General features: G+C 48.0%; 9 non-coding genes and 1 pseudogene across 9 annotated transcripts; all 10 read left to right on the plus strand.

Annotated features, from left to right (window-relative positions):
• The first annotated feature begins 4,491 nt into the window (after positions 1-4,491).
• LOC142284999 (U2 spliceosomal RNA) lies at positions 4,492-4,682 on the plus strand. Its single transcript, XR_012746431.1, has one exon. It is a non-coding gene; the product is annotated as a U2 spliceosomal RNA (small nuclear RNA).
• A 1,387-nt stretch (positions 4,683-6,069) lies between these two features.
• LOC142285001 (U2 spliceosomal RNA) lies at positions 6,070-6,260 on the plus strand. Its single transcript, XR_012746432.1, has one exon. It is a non-coding gene; the product is annotated as a U2 spliceosomal RNA (small nuclear RNA).
• A 1,387-nt stretch (positions 6,261-7,647) lies between these two features.
• Positions 7,648-7,838, plus strand: LOC142285002 (U2 spliceosomal RNA). The gene has a single exon (XR_012746433.1). It is a non-coding gene; the product is annotated as a U2 spliceosomal RNA (small nuclear RNA).
• A 1,387-nt stretch (positions 7,839-9,225) lies between these two features.
• LOC142285003 (U2 spliceosomal RNA) lies at positions 9,226-9,416 on the plus strand. The gene has a single exon (XR_012746434.1). It is a non-coding gene; the product is annotated as a U2 spliceosomal RNA (small nuclear RNA).
• Positions 9,417-10,803: 1,387 nt separating this feature from the next.
• On the plus strand, positions 10,804-10,994 carry LOC142285004 (U2 spliceosomal RNA). The gene has a single exon (XR_012746435.1). It is a non-coding gene; the product is annotated as a U2 spliceosomal RNA (small nuclear RNA).
• Positions 10,995-12,381: 1,387 nt separating this feature from the next.
• LOC142285005 (U2 spliceosomal RNA) lies at positions 12,382-12,572 on the plus strand. The gene has a single exon (XR_012746436.1). It is a non-coding gene; the product is annotated as a U2 spliceosomal RNA (small nuclear RNA).
• A 1,387-nt stretch (positions 12,573-13,959) lies between these two features.
• LOC142285006 (U2 spliceosomal RNA) lies at positions 13,960-14,150 on the plus strand. The gene has a single exon (XR_012746437.1). It is a non-coding gene; the product is annotated as a U2 spliceosomal RNA (small nuclear RNA).
• A 1,387-nt stretch (positions 14,151-15,537) lies between these two features.
• On the plus strand, positions 15,538-15,728 carry LOC142285007 (U2 spliceosomal RNA). The gene has a single exon (XR_012746438.1). It is a non-coding gene; the product is annotated as a U2 spliceosomal RNA (small nuclear RNA).
• A 1,387-nt stretch (positions 15,729-17,115) lies between these two features.
• On the plus strand, positions 17,116-17,257 carry LOC142284993 (U2 spliceosomal RNA; annotated as a pseudogene).
• A 697-nt stretch (positions 17,258-17,954) lies between these two features.
• LOC142284983 (U2 spliceosomal RNA) lies at positions 17,955-18,150 on the plus strand. The gene has a single exon (XR_012746424.1). It is a non-coding gene; the product is annotated as a U2 spliceosomal RNA (small nuclear RNA).
• The last annotated feature ends 897 nt before the right edge of the window (positions 18,151-19,047 follow it).

The raw sequence follows: 19,047 nt of genomic DNA on the forward strand, positions 1-19,047 counted from the left end.
GAAGCCAAAGGTACAGTACCTGGGTCATGTGGTCAGCGCAGAAGGTGTGGCACCTGATCCGGAGAAAGTCACTGTAATCAAGGACTGGCCAAGACCCACCACAGTGAAGGAGGTGCGGCAGTTCCTTGGACTGGTGGGCTACTACCGAAGGTTCATTGATGGTTTCACCAAGATAGCAGCGCCCCTTCAAGATCTCCTGGTGGGCCAGCCAAAGCAGGCTAAGAAGCAGAGCCCTCCATTTGAATGGAGCAGCCAACTGGAAACATCCTTTGTCCGGCTGAAAGGGGCTCTCACGGGAGAAGAAATTCTGGCCTACCCTGACTACAGCCAACCGTTTGTACTGTATACAGACGCCAGCAACGTGGGACTGGGAGCAGTTCTGTCCCAGGTACAGGGAGGCAGAGAGAGGGTGATAGCGTACGCCAGTAGGAAGCTTCGGCCCACAGAAAGGAATCCAGAAAACTACAGTTCCTTCAAGCTGGAGTTCCTCGCTATTGTTTGGGCAGTGACTGAACGCTTCAAGCACTATCTGGCATCGGCCAAGTTCACCATCTTCACGGACAACAATCCGTTGACACACCTGGCAACAGCCAAGTTAGGTGCGATGGAACAGCGATGGATGGCCCGGCTGTCTAACTTTGACTTTACCATCAAGTATCGGGCTGGCAAGAAGAATAACAATGCTGATGCGCTGTCCAGAATGCCTCACTTGCCCGAGTCTGGAGAAGACATGGATGAACTCGAAGAGATAGAGTTACCGGCTTTCCATCACCAAGGTGTGTCCCAGTGTGAGCATGCTGTAGGAGTGAAGCGCTCAAGCCAGCACGGGGTCTCGGTCAACCCCTTACTCCACCATAATTGGGAAGAAACACAGAACGGTGACCCGGCCGTGCGATTGGTCAAAGAGAAGCTAGCGCAAGCTGAGACCCATCTTGGCCCAGACGCTCCAGAGGAAGCCCAGCAGCTGTGGAAGGAGAGGGGACGACTGTTCACCTACCAAGGCAAGCTCTGCAAGAGATATGTCAACTATCGAACAAATGAACTTGTCTGGCAGATAGTGGTTCCGCAGAGAGATGCTCCAATGGTCCTAGCAGCGTATCATGATAACGCAGGACACTTCGGGTGGAAGAAGTTGGAAGCCCTACTCCGTGATCGGTTCTATTGGGTGCACATGAGAAAGATGATCGAGAAGTGGTGCCGAGACTGTGGCCCGTGTAACCTGAGGCGGAAAGACGATGCCAGCCAAAGGTCTCCCCTACAGCCAATTGTCACAAAGCAGCCCCTGGAGTTGGTGGCCCTGGACCACGTGAAGTTAACACCAAGCCGGTCAGGCTATGTGTACGCCCTCACCATTGTGGACCATTACTCTCGTTTCCTGGTAGTAGTGCCTGTGAAGGACCAGACAGCCAGGACAGCAGCTAGAGCGTTCCAGGCATCCTTTTGTCGACCTCACGGCTATCCGGAAAGGGTACTGACTGATCAGGGTCCTGCATTCGAGGCTGAAGTGTTCCAAGAGTTCTGTAACATGTACGGTTGTAAGAAAATCCGAACCACACCGTACCACCCCCAAACCAATGGACTGTGCGAGAAAATGAACCATGTGGTTATTGATATGCTGAAGACCCTGCCGCTGGAGGAAAGGAACCAATGGCCAGAAAAGTTGCCAGATCTGGTAGACCTGTACAACCACATCCCAGTGAATTCGACCAACTGCAGCCCCGCTTACCTGATGCGAGCCAGACCAGGCAAGTTGCCTGTAGACTTTGAGATGGGGACTGTGTCGCCTGAGGCGGTTCAAGAAATAGAGGATTGGGATACAGAACGGCAGCAGCGGTACCGTAAGGTCCAGGAGTGCGTAGAGAGGAGCCTGTCTCAAGCAAGAACGAGGCAAGAACAGCATTACAATCAAACAGCCCCAGCAACTCCCTTAGCACCTGGAGAACAAGTCCTCAAGAAGAAGCGGAAGACGCATAAATTGGATGATCAGTGGGAAAACGAGCCCTACACCATTATCCCCTCCAACTTTGACAATAGTAAGGTATGCCTCATAAGCAAAGATGAAGGCAAGACCTATCAAGCAATTTCCCGAGACCGCCTGAAAGCGTGCCCTGAACGGTGCAGAATCCAAAGAGAAATGGAAGGAGTACAAGGAAGTCCCCAAAGTCAAGAGAAAGGAGGGGAGATGATTCAAACCATCCTTGGAAAGTTCCCCAAAACTTGGACCCGAATAAACAATGCCATAGTGGTACCAGTTTTGACGTTTCCGCAGTTGGTCGAGCCAGAAACAGAAAAGGTTCCGGATCCACCTAAAGAATCGTCCGCTCCGGCACGAGATGACACGCCAGCAGTGGAGCAGGAGGATCAACCCCCTGTCAGTGGTGAACCTGTCATACCCTTGGCGACTCCTAGATCACAAAGGCAACCATCACGCTTACCTATGGGGGTTAGGCCCACCTGTAGTGCTGAGATAGAAGACGCACCACGTAGTCAGGGGCAAACACCAGAGCTACGTAGGTCCCAGCGCAGCACTCGGGGACAACCCCCTCTAAGGTATAGGGAGTCAACTGTATAAGGGAAAGAGTACTTATTAGGATGTAAATAGTTATGCAAAATGTCTGCCATATTGTGTACAAAATGTTTTCTTTTTCTTTGATTGTGAAAATGGACAATTGGGCCACTGGACTATGGGTGGCCAACACCTAAATTGTTCATAGTTAGCACCAGTGTGCTCAACACCCCTGAAGAAAAACCCGTCCGGCGTGCATAGAGTGGGGTCATCAATGCTCTGACGCACGCCCAGAGCCTACGTTGGGGGTTTGAACGCGGCGGGTCCCCCATGGAGCAGTGTAATGGACACCCGGCAGGGAGCCACACTGGACTCTTAAAGTAATGTTTAAGGTTGTAACGTTAAAGTAATTGCGCCTCCCATAATGGGATGAAATGTTCTAACATGTCATGTTTGTCTCTACAGTCCGGGAGTACTGAATTTAACTAAGGGGGAGTGTGGCGCCCCAGGACCTGGTCGCCACAACAGCATTGCCCTCCCAAAAGGGTTAATGCTGAGCCTGGAGGTAATTGGGAGATCTATTGGCCAGTAAGTTAACACTCAACACAGTTCTCCCTCCGGCCAGCAGGGGGAGCTCTGAACCTGGAACTTCAGGGAGCATTCCTTAAGTCTGGCTGGAAGGAGGAAGTGTTAGTTAGTTTGGAGACAGGAGTGAAAGAGTGCAGACGCAGAGTAGTGCTGCCTTGTAGAACTGGGGCCTAGAGCTGGGATAGCTTGGCCCAGTGAAGCAAGGGGAGCAGAGAGGCACAGCAGAGACTCGGACATCGGAGTCTGTAGTTGCCAGGGCATAAAATCCATCCCTGGTAGCTGAATCCGGAGGGCAGGAGAGCTGTAAGCCCCCTGCCCCAGAAGCAATCTGAAGGTACAACTGCATCCCAAGGGCCTGGTGTGGGCTCCAGCAGAGAAGCACCAGAGAGGGCCTGCGCAGTCTACCACACAGAAGAGGGGACGAACAACAAGTCCCAGCAGCAAGAGGGCAATTGCTAACCCAAAGTGCAGTGTCCTAAAACAGCAGAGAAAGATTAAGGAGTAGGCCTCATACTCAACTGGCCAAAGATCACCCCAGGCACTTCCAGGCCGGCCGGATCATCTATACCATCTGTGACGGTCTCCCTGGACTAAGTTTCTGCCGAGTAAAAGAGGAGAAGGTAAAGAGACTACTGTTTGTGCCTGTTTCTTTCATTGCTTGTCGGCCCTGCACCGTGTTAGTCACGCAGCACCATAGACTTCCACAAGCACCAACTGTGCCCCGGGCATTGCTCCACCTGTGGGGAGCAGTACTAACATTGCTGCCATAACATCATCCCGGTGGCCTCACACAGCAGCGGCGGCTTAATAGCCGCATACCACAGGTGGCGTCACGAACACAAACATTAAAGTCATCAGCCACATATTCAACTGACACCCACCAGGGCCACGGAGCCGGGCCCAGCCACCACTGACTACCACCGGACTAGTCCGGCCCGGCACCGGGTGTCCCATAGCCCTGGGGTGGGCGAGTCAGAAGCGGGTGGTGAGAAAGGTACAGAGGGCAGGGTTTGGGGGCTGGGAAGGAAAGGGAAAAGATTAGGGTTTGGGGATGATGAAAGGGCTTTCTACGGGTAAGGATGGCAAAGGGTGGCAGTGACGGAAAGTCAGGCAACCTGTCCTGTCCGTCTTTTTGTATCGTGAATTGGAAAGACTGCAAGGGGGAGGGGAGTTGCTTGCGCCCTAAAGGAGGAGTTATTCAGATTCATTGCAGTGGGCGGCGGCTGCAAAACGCACCATTCTTCTTGTTTTGGCTCTGCAAAGCAGCCTTTTCAAGGGTTGGCTTGGGTGACAAAATGTCTTGTGTAGGCGTGGGTTTGTCTCCCTCTCGCTCTCTCTCCCTAAGATGTGTCCGGCATAGGCCAGGGTGCCACTCGAGGCCCAAACCAATTCTGGTTATCGCTTCTCGGCCTTTTGGCTAAGATCAAGTGTAGTATCTGTTCTTATCAGTTTAATATCTGATACGTCCCCTATCTGGGGACCATATATTAAATGGATTTTTAGAACAGGGAGATGGAAAAAGAGCTTGCTCTGTCCACTCCACGCATTGACCTGGTATTGCAGTACCTCCAGGAACGGTGCACCCCTTCTTAACCCAGTTTCCAAAAGCAGAACTCAATTCACCTGATTCATATTAGCCCGATTTAATGAATTGGAAGAAAGCATACGTCTTCATATGCACCTCAATTTGGCCCATTCACTTTTCACACTTCCTCCTTTTGTTTTTTATCTTTCACACTTTTGACTTTCTTTATTCATCCAAATAGCAAACTCATCACCACTCAACCTGACCAACTCGGCTATGTCCCCGTGCTGCAGTTCTCTGTCTTATCTAGATCATTTGCAATTGAATGGAATAGATCCCTTTTGGACAAAGTGGATTCACCTGCTGCTGCAGTGACCACAGGTGTGATAACATCTAGAATTGGCATCTGGTGCGATCTCTCCGCTTCCACTCCAAAGAAAGTTACCTGTTTATTCCTATCATGCATTGGTTTTTGGGGTTTTCTTTGAGTAATGATGATCTCTTTAGTAGTCTGTTGGCGCCCTCTCCTGGAGGAATAGTTTGCTTGCTCTTGGACATTCTAAAAGAGAGGTCATGATAGACATTGAGCTTCTGAGCTCAATTGGGGACAGTCATGGGTGATGAATGTTTGCAACCTACTGCGAAGCCTCATACCGCAATATAAGGAACGTCAAATACTAAGAAAGGGCGGCCTATGAAAGAATTACTACTTTCAATAAGTACACTTAAACGGCTAATTGGGAATAGAAAAACTGTAAAAAGCCCTCTGAGAAAGCCCCCCTCTAACCTTTGATAGTAAGCTTTTCTGTAGTCTGCCTGTTGATGTATTTTCCGTTTGAACTGTGCACAACATGAAGAGACGGAACACTGGCGGCTTGTCACAATGCCCCCCGATGACATCACAATAGCGCTGCTGCCTAGAAAACAAGCTGCGCAGAAGAAGTTGTTCTTTGGGTGGGAGGGTGGGCTAGTGGAAGGAGGGGGCAATCTCTTTTTTTCCCGGGTGGTAGGGGGATGACAGGAGAAGGGAAGCGGGTGGTGAGAAAGGTACAGAGGGCAGGGTTTGGGGGCTGGGAAGGAAAGGGAAAAGATTAGGGTTTGGGGATGATGAAAGGGCTTTCTACGGGTAAGGATGGCAAAGGGTGGCAGTGACGGAAAGTCAGGCAACCTGTCCTGTCCGTCTTTTTGTATCGTGAATTGGAAAGACTGCAAGGGGGAGGGGAGTTGCTTGCGCCCTAAAGGAGGAGTTATTCAGATTCATTGCAGTGGGCGGCGGCTGCAAAACGCACCATTCTTCTTGTTTTGGCTCTGCAAAGCAGCCTTTTCAAGGGTTGGCTTGGGTGACAAAATGTCTTGTGTAGGCGTGGGTTTGTCTCCCTCTCGCTCTCTCTCCCTAAGATGTGTCCGGCATAGGCCAGGGTGCCACTCGAGGCCCAAACCAATTCTGGTTATCGCTTCTCGGCCTTTTGGCTAAGATCAAGTGTAGTATCTGTTCTTATCAGTTTAATATCTGATACGTCCCCTATCTGGGGACCATATATTAAATGGATTTTTAGAACAGGGAGATGGAAAAAGAGCTTGCTCTGTCCACTCCACGCATTGACCTGGTATTGCAGTACCTCCAGGAACGGTGCACCCCTTCTTAACCCAGTTTCCAAAAGCAGAACTCAATTCACCTGATTCATATTAGCCCGATTTAATGAATTGGAAGAAAGCATACGTCTTCATATGCACCTCAATTTGGCCCATTCACTTTTCACACTTCCTCCTTTTGTTTTTTATCTTTCACACTTTTGACTTTCTTTATTCATCCAAATAGCAAACTCATCACCACTCAACCTGACCAACTCGGCTATGTCCCCGTGCTGCAGTTCTCTGTCTTATCTAGATCATTTGCAATTGAATGGAATAGATCCCTTTTGGACAAAGTGGATTCACCTGCTGCTGCAGTGACCACAGGTGTGATAACATCTAGAATTGGCATCTGGTGCGATCTCTCCGCTTCCACTCCAAAGAAAGTTACCTGTTTATTCCTATCATGCATTGGTTTTTGGGGTTTTCTTTGAGTAATGATGATCTCTTTAGTAGTCTGTTGGCGCCCTCTCCTGGAGGAATAGTTTGCTTGCTCTTGGACATTCTAAAAGAGAGGTCATGATAGACATTGAGCTTCTGAGCTCAATTGGGGACAGTCATGGGTGATGAATGTTTGCAACCTACTGCGAAGCCTCATACCGCAATATAAGGAACGTCAAATACTAAGAAAGGGCGGCCTATGAAAGAATTACTACTTTCAATAAGTACACTTAAACGGCTAATTGGGAATAGAAAAACTGTAAAAAGCCCTCTGAGAAAGCCCCCCTCTAACCTTTGATAGTAAGCTTTTCTGTAGTCTGCCTGTTGATGTATTTTCCGTTTGAACTGTGCACAACATGAAGAGACGGAACACTGGCGGCTTGTCACAATGCCCCCCGATGACATCACAATAGCGCTGCTGCCTAGAAAACAAGCTGCGCAGAAGAAGTTGTTCTTTGGGTGGGAGGGTGGGCTAGTGGAAGGAGGGGGCAATCTCTTTTTTTCCCGGGTGGTAGGGGGATGACAGGAGAAGGGAAGCGGGTGGTGAGAAAGGTACAGAGGGCAGGGTTTGGGGGCTGGGAAGGAAAGGGAAAAGATTAGGGTTTGGGGATGATGAAAGGGCTTTCTACGGGTAAGGATGGCAAAGGGTGGCAGTGACGGAAAGTCAGGCAACCTGTCCTGTCCGTCTTTTTGTATCGTGAATTGGAAAGACTGCAAGGGGGAGGGGAGTTGCTTGCGCCCTAAAGGAGGAGTTATTCAGATTCATTGCAGTGGGCGGCGGCTGCAAAACGCACCATTCTTCTTGTTTTGGCTCTGCAAAGCAGCCTTTTCAAGGGTTGGCTTGGGTGACAAAATGTCTTGTGTAGGCATGGGTTTGTCTCCCTCTCGCTCTCTCTCCCTAAGATGTGTCCGGCATAGGCCAGGGTGCCACTCGAGGCCCAAACCAATTCTGGTTATCGCTTCTCGGCCTTTTGGCTAAGATCAAGTGTAGTATCTGTTCTTATCAGTTTAATATCTGATACGTCCCCTATCTGGGGACCATATATTAAATGGATTTTTAGAACAGGGAGATGGAAAAAGAGCTTGCTCTGTCCACTCCACGCATTGACCTGGTATTGCAGTACCTCCAGGAACGGTGCACCCCTTCTTAACCCAGTTTCCAAAAGCAGAACTCAATTCACCTGATTCATATTAGCCCGATTTAATGAATTGGAAGAAAGCATACGTCTTCATATGCACCTCAATTTGGCCCATTCACTTTTCACACTTCCTCCTTTTGTTTTTTATCTTTCACACTTTTGACTTTCTTTATTCATCCAAATAGCAAACTCATCACCACTCAACCTGACCAACTCGGCTATGTCCCCGTGCTGCAGTTCTCTGTCTTATCTAGATCATTTGCAATTGAATGGAATAGATCCCTTTTGGACAAAGTGGATTCACCTGCTGCTGCAGTGACCACAGGTGTGATAACATCTAGAATTGGCATCTGGTGCGATCTCTCCGCTTCCACTCCAAAGAAAGTTACCTGTTTATTCCTATCATGCATTGGTTTTTGGGGTTTTCTTTGAGTAATGATGATCTCTTTAGTAGTCTGTTGGCGCCCTCTCCTGGAGGAATAGTTTGCTTGCTCTTGGACATTCTAAAAGAGAGGTCATGATAGACATTGAGCTTCTGAGCTCAATTGGGGACAGTCATGGGTGATGAATGTTTGCAACCTACTGCGAAGCCTCATACCGCAATATAAGGAACGTCAAATACTAAGAAAGGGCGGCCTATGAAAGAATTACTACTTTCAATAAGTACACTTAAACGGCTAATTGGGAATAGAAAAACTGTAAAAAGCCCTCTGAGAAAGCCCCCCTCTAACCTTTGATAGTAAGCTTTTCTGTAGTCTGCCTGTTGATGTATTTTCCGTTTGAACTGTGCACAACATGAAGAGACGGAACACTGGCGGCTTGTCACAATGCCCCCCGATGACATCACAATAGCGCTGCTGCCTAGAAAACAAGCTGCGCAGAAGAAGTTGTTCTTTGGGTGGGAGGGTGGGCTAGTGGAAGGAGGGGGCAATCTCTTTTTTTCCCGGGTGGTAGGGGGATGACAGGAGAAGGGAAGCGGGTGGTGAGAAAGGTACAGAGGGCAGGGTTTGGGGGCTGGGAAGGAAAGGGAAAAGATTAGGGTTTGGGGATGATGAAAGGGCTTTCTACGGGTAAGGATGGCAAAGGGTGGCAGTGACGGAAAGTCAGGCAACCTGTCCTGTCCGTCTTTTTGTATCGTGAATTGGAAAGACTGCAAGGGGGAGGGGAGTTGCTTGCGCCCTAAAGGAGGAGTTATTCAGATTCATTGCAGTGGGCGGCGGCTGCAAAACGCACCATTCTTCTTGTTTTGGCTCTGCAAAGCAGCCTTTTCAAGGGTTGGCTTGGGTGACAAAATGTCTTGTGTAGGCGTGGGTTTGTCTCCCTCTCGCTCTCTCTCCCTAAGATGTGTCCGGCATAGGCCAGGGTGCCACTCGAGGCCCAAACCAATTCTGGTTATCGCTTCTCGGCCTTTTGGCTAAGATCAAGTGTAGTATCTGTTCTTATCAGTTTAATATCTGATACGTCCCCTATCTGGGGACCATATATTAAATGGATTTTTAGAACAGGGAGATGGAAAAAGAGCTTGCTCTGTCCACTCCACGCATTGACCTGGTATTGCAGTACCTCCAGGAACGGTGCACCCCTTCTTAACCCAGTTTCCAAAAGCAGAACTCAATTCACCTGATTCATATTAGCCCGATTTAATGAATTGGAAGAAAGCATACGTCTTCATATGCACCTCAATTTGGCCCATTCACTTTTCACACTTCCTCCTTTTGTTTTTTATCTTTCACACTTTTGACTTTCTTTATTCATCCAAATAGCAAACTCATCACCACTCAACCTGACCAACTCGGCTATGTCCCCGTGCTGCAGTTCTCTGTCTTATCTAGATCATTTGCAATTGAATGGAATAGATCCCTTTTGGACAAAGTGGATTCACCTGCTGCTGCAGTGACCACAGGTGTGATAACATCTAGAATTGGCATCTGGTGCGATCTCTCCGCTTCCACTCCAAAGAAAGTTACCTGTTTATTCCTATCATGCATTGGTTTTTGGGGTTTTCTTTGAGTAATGATGATCTCTTTAGTAGTCTGTTGGCGCCCTCTCCTGGAGGAATAGTTTGCTTGCTCTTGGACATTCTAAAAGAGAGGTCATGATAGACATTGAGCTTCTGAGCTCAATTGGGGACAGTCATGGGTGATGAATGTTTGCAACCTACTGCGAAGCCTCATACCGCAATATAAGGAACGTCAAATACTAAGAAAGGGCGGCCTATGAAAGAATTACTACTTTCAATAAGTACACTTAAACGGCTAATTGGGAATAGAAAAACTGTAAAAAGCCCTCTGAGAAAGCCCCCCTCTAACCTTTGATAGTAAGCTTTTCTGTAGTCTGCCTGTTGATGTATTTTCCGTTTGAACTGTGCACAACATGAAGAGACGGAACACTGGCGGCTTGTCACAATGCCCCCCGATGACATCACAATAGCGCTGCTGCCTAGAAAACAAGCTGCGCAGAAGAAGTTGTTCTTTGGGTGGGAGGGTGGGCTAGTGGAAGGAGGGGGCAATCTCTTTTTTTCCCGGGTGGTAGGGGGATGACAGGAGAAGGGAAGCGGGTGGTGAGAAAGGTACAGAGGGCAGGGTTTGGGGGCTGGGAAGGAAAGGGAAAAGATTAGGGTTTGGGGATGATGAAAGGGCTTTCTACGGGTAAGGATGGCAAAGGGTGGCAGTGACGGAAAGTCAGGCAACCTGTCCTGTCCGTCTTTTTGTATCGTGAATTGGAAAGACTGCAAGGGGGAGGGGAGTTGCTTGCGCCCTAAAGGAGGAGTTATTCAGATTCATTGCAGTGGGCGGCGGCTGCAAAACGCACCATTCTTCTTGTTTTGGCTCTGCAAAGCAGCCTTTTCAAGGGTTGGCTTGGGTGACAAAATGTCTTGTGTAGGCGTGGGTTTGTCTCCCTCTCGCTCTCTCTCCCTAAGATGTGTCCGGCATAGGCCAGGGTGCCACTCGAGGCCCAAACCAATTCTGGTTATCGCTTCTCGGCCTTTTGGCTAAGATCAAGTGTAGTATCTGTTCTTATCAGTTTAATATCTGATACGTCCCCTATCTGGGGACCATATATTAAATGGATTTTTAGAACAGGGAGATGGAAAAAGAGCTTGCTCTGTCCACTCCACGCATTGACCTGGTATTGCAGTACCTCCAGGAACGGTGCACCCCTTCTTAACCCAGTTTCCAAAAGCAGAACTCAATTCACCTGATTCATATTAGCCCGATTTAATGAATTGGAAGAAAGCATACGTCTTCATATGCACCTCAATTTGGCCCATTCACTTTTCACACTTCCTCCTTTTGTTTTTTATCTTTCACACTTTTGACTTTCTTTATTCATCCAAATAGCAAACTCATCACCACTCAACCTGACCAACTCGGCTATGTCCCCGTGCTGCAGTTCTCTGTCTTATCTAGATCATTTGCAATTGAATGGAATAGATCCCTTTTGGACAAAGTGGATTCACCTGCTGCTGCAGTGACCACAGGTGTGATAACATCTAGAATTGGCATCTGGTGCGATCTCTCCGCTTCCACTCCAAAGAAAGTTACCTGTTTATTCCTATCATGCATTGGTTTTTGGGGTTTTCTTTGAGTAATGATGATCTCTTTAGTAGTCTGTTGGCGCCCTCTCCTGGAGGAATAGTTTGCTTGCTCTTGGACATTCTAAAAGAGAGGTCATGATAGACATTGAGCTTCTGAGCTCAATTGGGGACAGTCATGGGTGATGAATGTTTGCAACCTACTGCGAAGCCTCATACCGCAATATAAGGAACGTCAAATACTAAGAAAGGGCGGCCTATGAAAGAATTACTACTTTCAATAAGTACACTTAAACGGCTAATTGGGAATAGAAAAACTGTAAAAAGCCCTCTGAGAAAGCCCCCCTCTAACCTTTGATAGTAAGCTTTTCTGTAGTCTGCCTGTTGATGTATTTTCCGTTTGAACTGTGCACAACATGAAGAGACGGAACACTGGCGGCTTGTCACAATGCCCCCCGATGACATCACAATAGCGCTGCTGCCTAGAAAACAAGCTGCGCAGAAGAAGTTGTTCTTTGGGTGGGAGGGTGGGCTAGTGGAAGGAGGGGGCAATCTCTTTTTTTCCCGGGTGGTAGGGGGATGACAGGAGAAGGGAAGCGGGTGGTGAGAAAGGTACAGAGGGCAGGGTTTGGGGGCTGGGAAGGAAAGGGAAAAGATTAGGGTTTGGGGATGATGAAAGGGCTTTCTACGGGTAAGGATGGCAAAGGGTGGCAGTGACGGAAAGTCAGGCAACCTGTCCTGTCCGTCTTTTTGTATCGTGAATTGGAAAGACTGCAAGGGGGAGGGGAGTTGCTTGCGCCCTAAAGGAGGAGTTATTCAGATTCATTGCAGTGGGCGGCGGCTGCAAAACGCACCATTCTTCTTGTTTTGGCTCTGCAAAGCAGCCTTTTCAAGGGTTGGCTTGGGTGACAAAATGTCTTGTGTAGGCGTGGGTTTGTCTCCCTCTCGCTCTCTCTCCCTAAGATGTGTCCGGCATAGGCCAGGGTGCCACTCGAGGCCCAAACCAATTCTGGTTATCGCTTCTCGGCCTTTTGGCTAAGATCAAGTGTAGTATCTGTTCTTATCAGTTTAATATCTGATACGTCCCCTATCTGGGGACCATATATTAAATGGATTTTTAGAACAGGGAGATGGAAAAAGAGCTTGCTCTGTCCACTCCACGCATTGACCTGGTATTGCAGTACCTCCAGGAACGGTGCACCCCTTCTTAACCCAGTTTCCAAAAGCAGAACTCAATTCACCTGATTCATATTAGCCCGATTTAATGAATTGGAAGAAAGCATACGTCTTCATATGCACCTCAATTTGGCCCATTCACTTTTCACACTTCCTCCTTTTGTTTTTTATCTTTCACACTTTTGACTTTCTTTATTCATCCAAATAGCAAACTCATCACCACTCAACCTGACCAACTCGGCTATGTCCCCGTGCTGCAGTTCTCTGTCTTATCTAGATCATTTGCAATTGAATGGAATAGATCCCTTTTGGACAAAGTGGATTCACCTGCTGCTGCAGTGACCACAGGTGTGATAACATCTAGAATTGGCATCTGGTGCGATCTCTCCGCTTCCACTCCAAAGAAAGTTACCTGTTTATTCCTATCATGCATTGGTTTTTGGGGTTTTCTTTGAGTAATGATGATCTCTTTAGTAGTCTGTTGGCGCCCTCTCCTGGAGGAATAGTTTGCTTGCTCTTGGACATTCTAAAAGAGAGGTCATGATAGACATTGAGCTTCTGAGCTCAATTGGGGACAGTCATGGGTGATGAATGTTTGCAACCTACTGCGAAGCCTCATACCGCAATATAAGGAACGTCAAATACTAAGAAAGGGCGGCCTATGAAAGAATTACTACTTTCAATAAGTACACTTAAACGGCTAATTGGGAATAGAAAAACTGTAAAAAGCCCTCTGAGAAAGCCCCCCTCTAACCTTTGATAGTAAGCTTTTCTGTAGTCTGCCTGTTGATGTATTTTCCGTTTGAACTGTGCACAACATGAAGAGACGGAACACTGGCGGCTTGTCACAATGCCCCCCGATGACATCACAATAGCGCTGCTGCCTAGAAAACAAGCTGCGCAGAAGAAGTTGTTCTTTGGGTGGGAGGGTGGGCTAGTGGAAGGAGGGGGCAATCTCTTTTTTTCCCGGGTGGTAGGGGGATGACAGGAGAAGGGAAGCGGGTGGTGAGAAAGGTACAGAGGGCAGGGTTTGGGGGCTGGGAAGGAAAGGGAAAAGATTAGGGTTTGGGGATGATGAAAGGGCTTTCTACGGGTAAGGATGGCAAAGGGTGGCAGTGACGGAAAGTCAGGCAACCTGTCCTGTCCGTCTTTTTGTATCGTGAATTGGAAAGACTGCAAGGGGGAGGGGAGTTGCTTGCGCCCTAAAGGAGGAGTTATTCAGATTCATTGCAGTGGGCGGCGGCTGCAAAACGCACCATTCTTCTTGTTTTGGCTCTGCAAAGCAGCCTTTTCAAGGGTTGGCTTGGGTGACAAAATGTCTTGTGTAGGCGTGGGTTTGTCTCCCTCTCGCTCTCTCTCCCTAAGATGTGTCCGGCATAGGCCAGGGTGCCACTCGAGGCCCAAACCAATTCTGGTTATCGCTTCTCGGCCTTTTGGCTAAGATCAAGTGTAGTATCTGTTCTTATCAGTTTAATATCTGATACGTCCCCTATCTGGGGACCATATATTAAATGGATTTTTAGAACAGGGAGATGGAAAAAGAGCTTGCTCTGTCCACTCCACGCATTGACCTGGTATTGCAGTACCTCCAGGAACGGTGCACCCCTTCTTAACCCAGTTTCCAAAAGCAGAACTCAATTCACCTGATTCATATTAGCCCGATTTAATGAATTGGAAGAAAGCATACGTCTTCATATGCACCTCAATTTGGCCCATTCACTTTTCACACTTCCTCCTTTTGTTTTTTATCTTTCACACTTTTGACTTTCTTTATTCATCCAAATAGCAAACTCATCACCACTCAACCTGACCAACTCGGCTATGTCCCCGTGCTGCAGTTCTCTGTCTTATCTAGATCATTTGCAATTGAATGGAATAGATCCCTTTTGGACAAAGTGGATTCACCTGCTGCTGCAGTGACCACAGGTGTGATAACATCTAGAATTGGCATCTGGTGCGATCTCTCCGCTTCCACTCCAAAGAAAGTTACCTGTTTATTCCTATCATGCATTGGTTTTTGGGGTTTTCTTTGAGTAATGATGATCTCTTTAGTAGTCTGTTGGCGCCCTCTCCTGGAGGAATAGTTTGCTTGCTCTTGGACATTCTAAAAGAGAGGTCATGATAGACATTGAGCTTCTGAGCTCAATTGGGGACAGTCATGGGTGATGAATGTTTGCAACCTACTGCGAAGCCTCATACCGCAATATAAGGAACGTCAAATACTAAGAAAGGGCGGCCTATGAAAGAATTACTACTTTCAATAAGTACACTTAAACGGCTAATTGGGAATAGAAAAACTGTAAAAAGCCCTCTGAGAAAGCCCCCCTCTAACCTTTGATAGTAAGCTTTTCTGTAGTCTGCCTGTTGATGTATTTTCCGTTTGAACTGTGCACAACATGAAGAGACGGAACACTGGCGGCTTGTCACAATGCCCCCCGATGACATCACAATAGCGCTGCTGCCTAGAAAACAAGCTGCGCAGAAGAAGTTGTTCTTTGGGTGGGAGGGTGGGCTAGTGGAAGGAGGGGGCAATCTCTTTTTTTCCCGGGTGGTAGGGGGATGACAGGAGAAGGGAAGCGGGTGGTGAGAAAGGTACAGAGGGCAGGGTTTGGGGGCTGGGAAGGAAAGGGAAAAGATTAGGGTTTGGGGATGATGAAAGGGCTTTCTACGGGTAAGGATGGCAAAGGGTGGCAGTGACGGAAAGTCAGGCAACCTGTCCTGTCCGTCTTTTTGTATCGTGAATTGGAAAGACTGCAAGGGGGAGGGGAGTTGCTTGCGCCCTAAAGGAGGAGTTATTCAGATTCATTGCAGTGGGCGGCGGCTGCAAAACGCACCATTCTTCTTGTTTTGGCTCTGCAAAGCAGCCTTTTCAAGGGTTGGCTTGGGTGACAAAATGTCTTGTGTAGGCGTGGGTTTGTCTCCCTCTCGCTCTCTCTCCCTAAGATGTGTCCGGCATAGGCCAGGGTGCCACTCGAGGCCCAAACCAATTCTGGTTATCGCTTCTCGGCCTTTTGGCTAAGATCAAGTGTAGTATCTGTTCTTATCAGTTTAATATCTGATACGTCCCCTATCTGGGGACCATATATTAAATGGATTTTTAGAACAGGGAGATGGAAAAAGAGCTTGCTCTGTCCACTCCACGCATTGACCTGGTATTGCAGTACCTCCAGGAACGGTGCACCCCTTCTTAACCCAGTTTCCAAAAGCAGAACTCAATTCACCTGATTCATATTAGCCCGATTTAATGAATTGGAAGAAAGCATACGTCTTCATATGCACCTCAATTTGGCCCATTCACTTTTCACACTTCCTCCTTTTGTTTTTTATCTTTCACACTTTTGACTTTCTTTATTCATCCAAATAGCAAACTCATCACCACTCAACCTGACCAACTCGGCTATGTCCCCGTGCTGCAGTTCTCTGTCTTATCTAGATCATTTGCAATTGAATGGAATAGATCCCTTTTGGACAAAGTGGATTCACCTGCTGCTGCAGTGACCACAGGTGTGATAACATCTAGAATTGGCATCTGGTGCGATCTCTCCGCTTCCACTCCAAAGAAAGTTACCTGTTTATTCCTATCATGCATTGGTTTTTGGGGTTTTCTTTGAGTAATGATGATCTCTTTAGTAGTCTGTTGGCGCCCTCTCCTGGAGGAATAGTTTGCTTGCTCTTGGACATTCTAAAAGAGAGGTCATGATAGACATTGAGCTTCTGAGCTCAATTGGGGACAGTCATGGGTGATGAATGTTTGCAACCTACTGCGAAGCCTCATACCGCAATATAAGGAACGTCAAATACTAAGAAAGGGCGGCCTATGAAAGAATTACTACTTTCAATAAGTACACTTAAACGGCTAATTGGGAATAGAAAAACTGTAAAAAGCCCTCTGAGAAAGCCCCCCTCTAACCTTTGATAGTAAGCTTTTCTGTAGTCTGCCTGTTGATGTATTTTCCGTTTGAACTGTGCACAACATGAAGAGACGGAACACTGGCGGCTTGTCACAATGCCCCCCGATGACATCACAATAGCGCTGCTGCCTAGAAAACAAGCTGCGCAGAAGAAGTTGTTCTTTGGGTGGGAGGGTGGGCTAGTGGAAGGAGGGGGCAATCTCTTTTTTTCCCGGGTGGTAGGGGGATGACAGGAGAAGGGAAGCGGGTGGTGAGAAAGGTACAGAGGGCAGGGTTTGGGGGCTGGGAAGGAAAGGGAAAAGATTAGGGTTTGGGGATGATGAAAGGGCTTTCTACGGGTAAGGATGGCAAAGGGTGGCAGTGACGGAAAGTCAGGCAACCTGTCCTGTCCGTCTTTTTGTATCGTGAATTGGAAAGACTGCAAGGGGGAGGGGAGTTGCTTGCGCCCTAAAGGAGGAGTTATTCAGATTCATTGCAGTGGGCGGCGGCTGCAAAACGCACCATTCTTCTTGTTTTGGCTCTGCAAAGCAGCCTTTTCAAGGGTTGGCTTGGGTGACAAAATGTCTTGTGTAGGCGTGGGTTTGTCTCCCTCTCGCTCTCTCTCCCTAAGATGTGTCCGGCATAGGCCAGGGTGCCACTCGAGGCCCAAACCAATTCTGGTTATCGCTTCTCGGCCTTTTGGCTAAGATCAAGTGTAGTATCGTTCGAAAAGGTGGTTTAAGGCTCCGGCCACCTTAGTACAATGATGCAATGCACACTGGAAGGTTGCACTTGTTAGTACTTTGGGAGGATAGTATATCCATCTAGAGGAAACCATGGCCCTACCAGGATTGAGGCTATTAGACTGAGTAAGTGTGGGGGTTATGGTGCAATGTGCCCCAGGAATGGACACCCTGGAGGGAGTCTGAACTTGCTAGGTTGGGACCCTGGTAAGCCTCAGACTCTGTCGCACGCCGCGCCTTGCCTATTCATACTTTCCAAGCATATTGCCCTATCCTGGCCTTCTGGCTAAGAAGGGAAATTTTTATAATCCCGGTCGGAAGTCCGGTCAGCTTTGGGCTGAGAAACCAACACCCGGTTGGAGGTCCGGGTCAGCTTTGGCTGAGAAACCAACACCCGGTTGGAGGTCCGGTTAGCCTTGGGCTGAGAAACCAACACCCGGTTGGAGGTCCGGTCAGCCTTGGGCTGAGAAACCAACACCCGGTTGGAGGTCCGGTCAGCCTTGGGCTGAGAAACCAACACCGGTTGACGGTCCGGGCAGTCTCGGCTGCGAAACCAACGACTAGTAGCTCCCTACTCCACTTGGGTAAGATGCCTCGGTGGACGCTGGGAGCAACAACAAGGCTCAACCAGGCTTCGGCTTGGGGGAGCACCGAAGATCCCTGACCCTCGCTGTGGCCTTCTGGCTCGGAGGGACGGGGTTGATTTTTGGGGATCCTCTTCTCACGGAGGGGTCCACACGAATCCTAGCCTTTGCACTGTTTTTGGTGTGACTTCTGTCATGCATTTTTGCGGTGCTTTGGAAAGCTTCATTAAATCAAAAATCTGTTCTTATCAGTTTAATATCTGATACGTCCCCTATCTGGGGACCATATATTAAATGGATTTTTAGAACAGGGAGATGGAAAAAGAGCTTGCTCTGTCCACTCCACGCATTGACCTGGTATTGCAGTACCTCCAGGAACGGTGCACCCCTTCTTAACCCAGTTTCCAAAAGCAGAACTCAATTCACCTGATTCATATTAGCCCGATTTAATGAATTGGAAGAAAGCATACGTCTTCATATGCACCTCAATTTGGCCCATTCACTTTTCACACTTCCTCCTTTTGTTTTTTATCTTTCACACTTTTGACTTTCTTTATTCATCCAAATAGCAAACTCATCACCACTCAACCTGACCAACTCGGCTATGTCCCCGTGCTGCAGTTCTCTGTCTTATCTAGATCATTTGCAATTGAATGGAATAGATCCCTTTTGGACAAAGTGGATTCACCTGCTGCTGCAGTGACCACAGGTGTGATAACATCTAGAATTGGCATCTGGTGCGATCTCTCCGCTTCCACTCCAAAGAAAGTTACCTGTTTATTCCTATCATGCATTGGTTTTTGGGGTTTTCTTTGAGTAATGATGATCTCTTTAGTAGTCTGTTGGCGCCCTCTCCTGGAGGAATAGTTTGCTTGCTCTTGGACATTCTAAAAGAGAGGTCATGATAGACATTGAGCTTCTGAGCTCAATTGGGGACAGTCATGGGTGATGAATGTTTGCAACCTACTGCGAAGCCTCATACCGCAATATAAGGAACGTCAAATACTAAGAAAGGGCGGCCTATGAAAGAATTACTACTTTCAATAAGTACACTTAAACGGCTAATTGGGAATAGAAAAACTGTAAAAAGCCCTCTGAGAAAGCCCCCCTCTAACCTTTGATAGTAAGCTTTTCTGTAGTCTGCCTGTTGATGTATTTTCCGTTTGAACTGTGCACAACATGAAGAGACGGAACACTGGCGGCTTGTCACAATGCCCCCCGATGACATCACAATAGCGCTGCTGCCTAGAAAACAAGCTGCGCAGAAGAAGTTGTTCTTTGGGTGGGA

Source organism: Anomaloglossus baeobatrachus, unplaced genomic scaffold (assembly GCF_048569485.1).
Source record: "Anomaloglossus baeobatrachus isolate aAnoBae1 unplaced genomic scaffold, aAnoBae1.hap1 Scaffold_586, whole genome shotgun sequence".
Lineage (NCBI taxonomy): Eukaryota > Metazoa > Chordata > Amphibia > Anura > Aromobatidae > Anomaloglossus > Anomaloglossus baeobatrachus.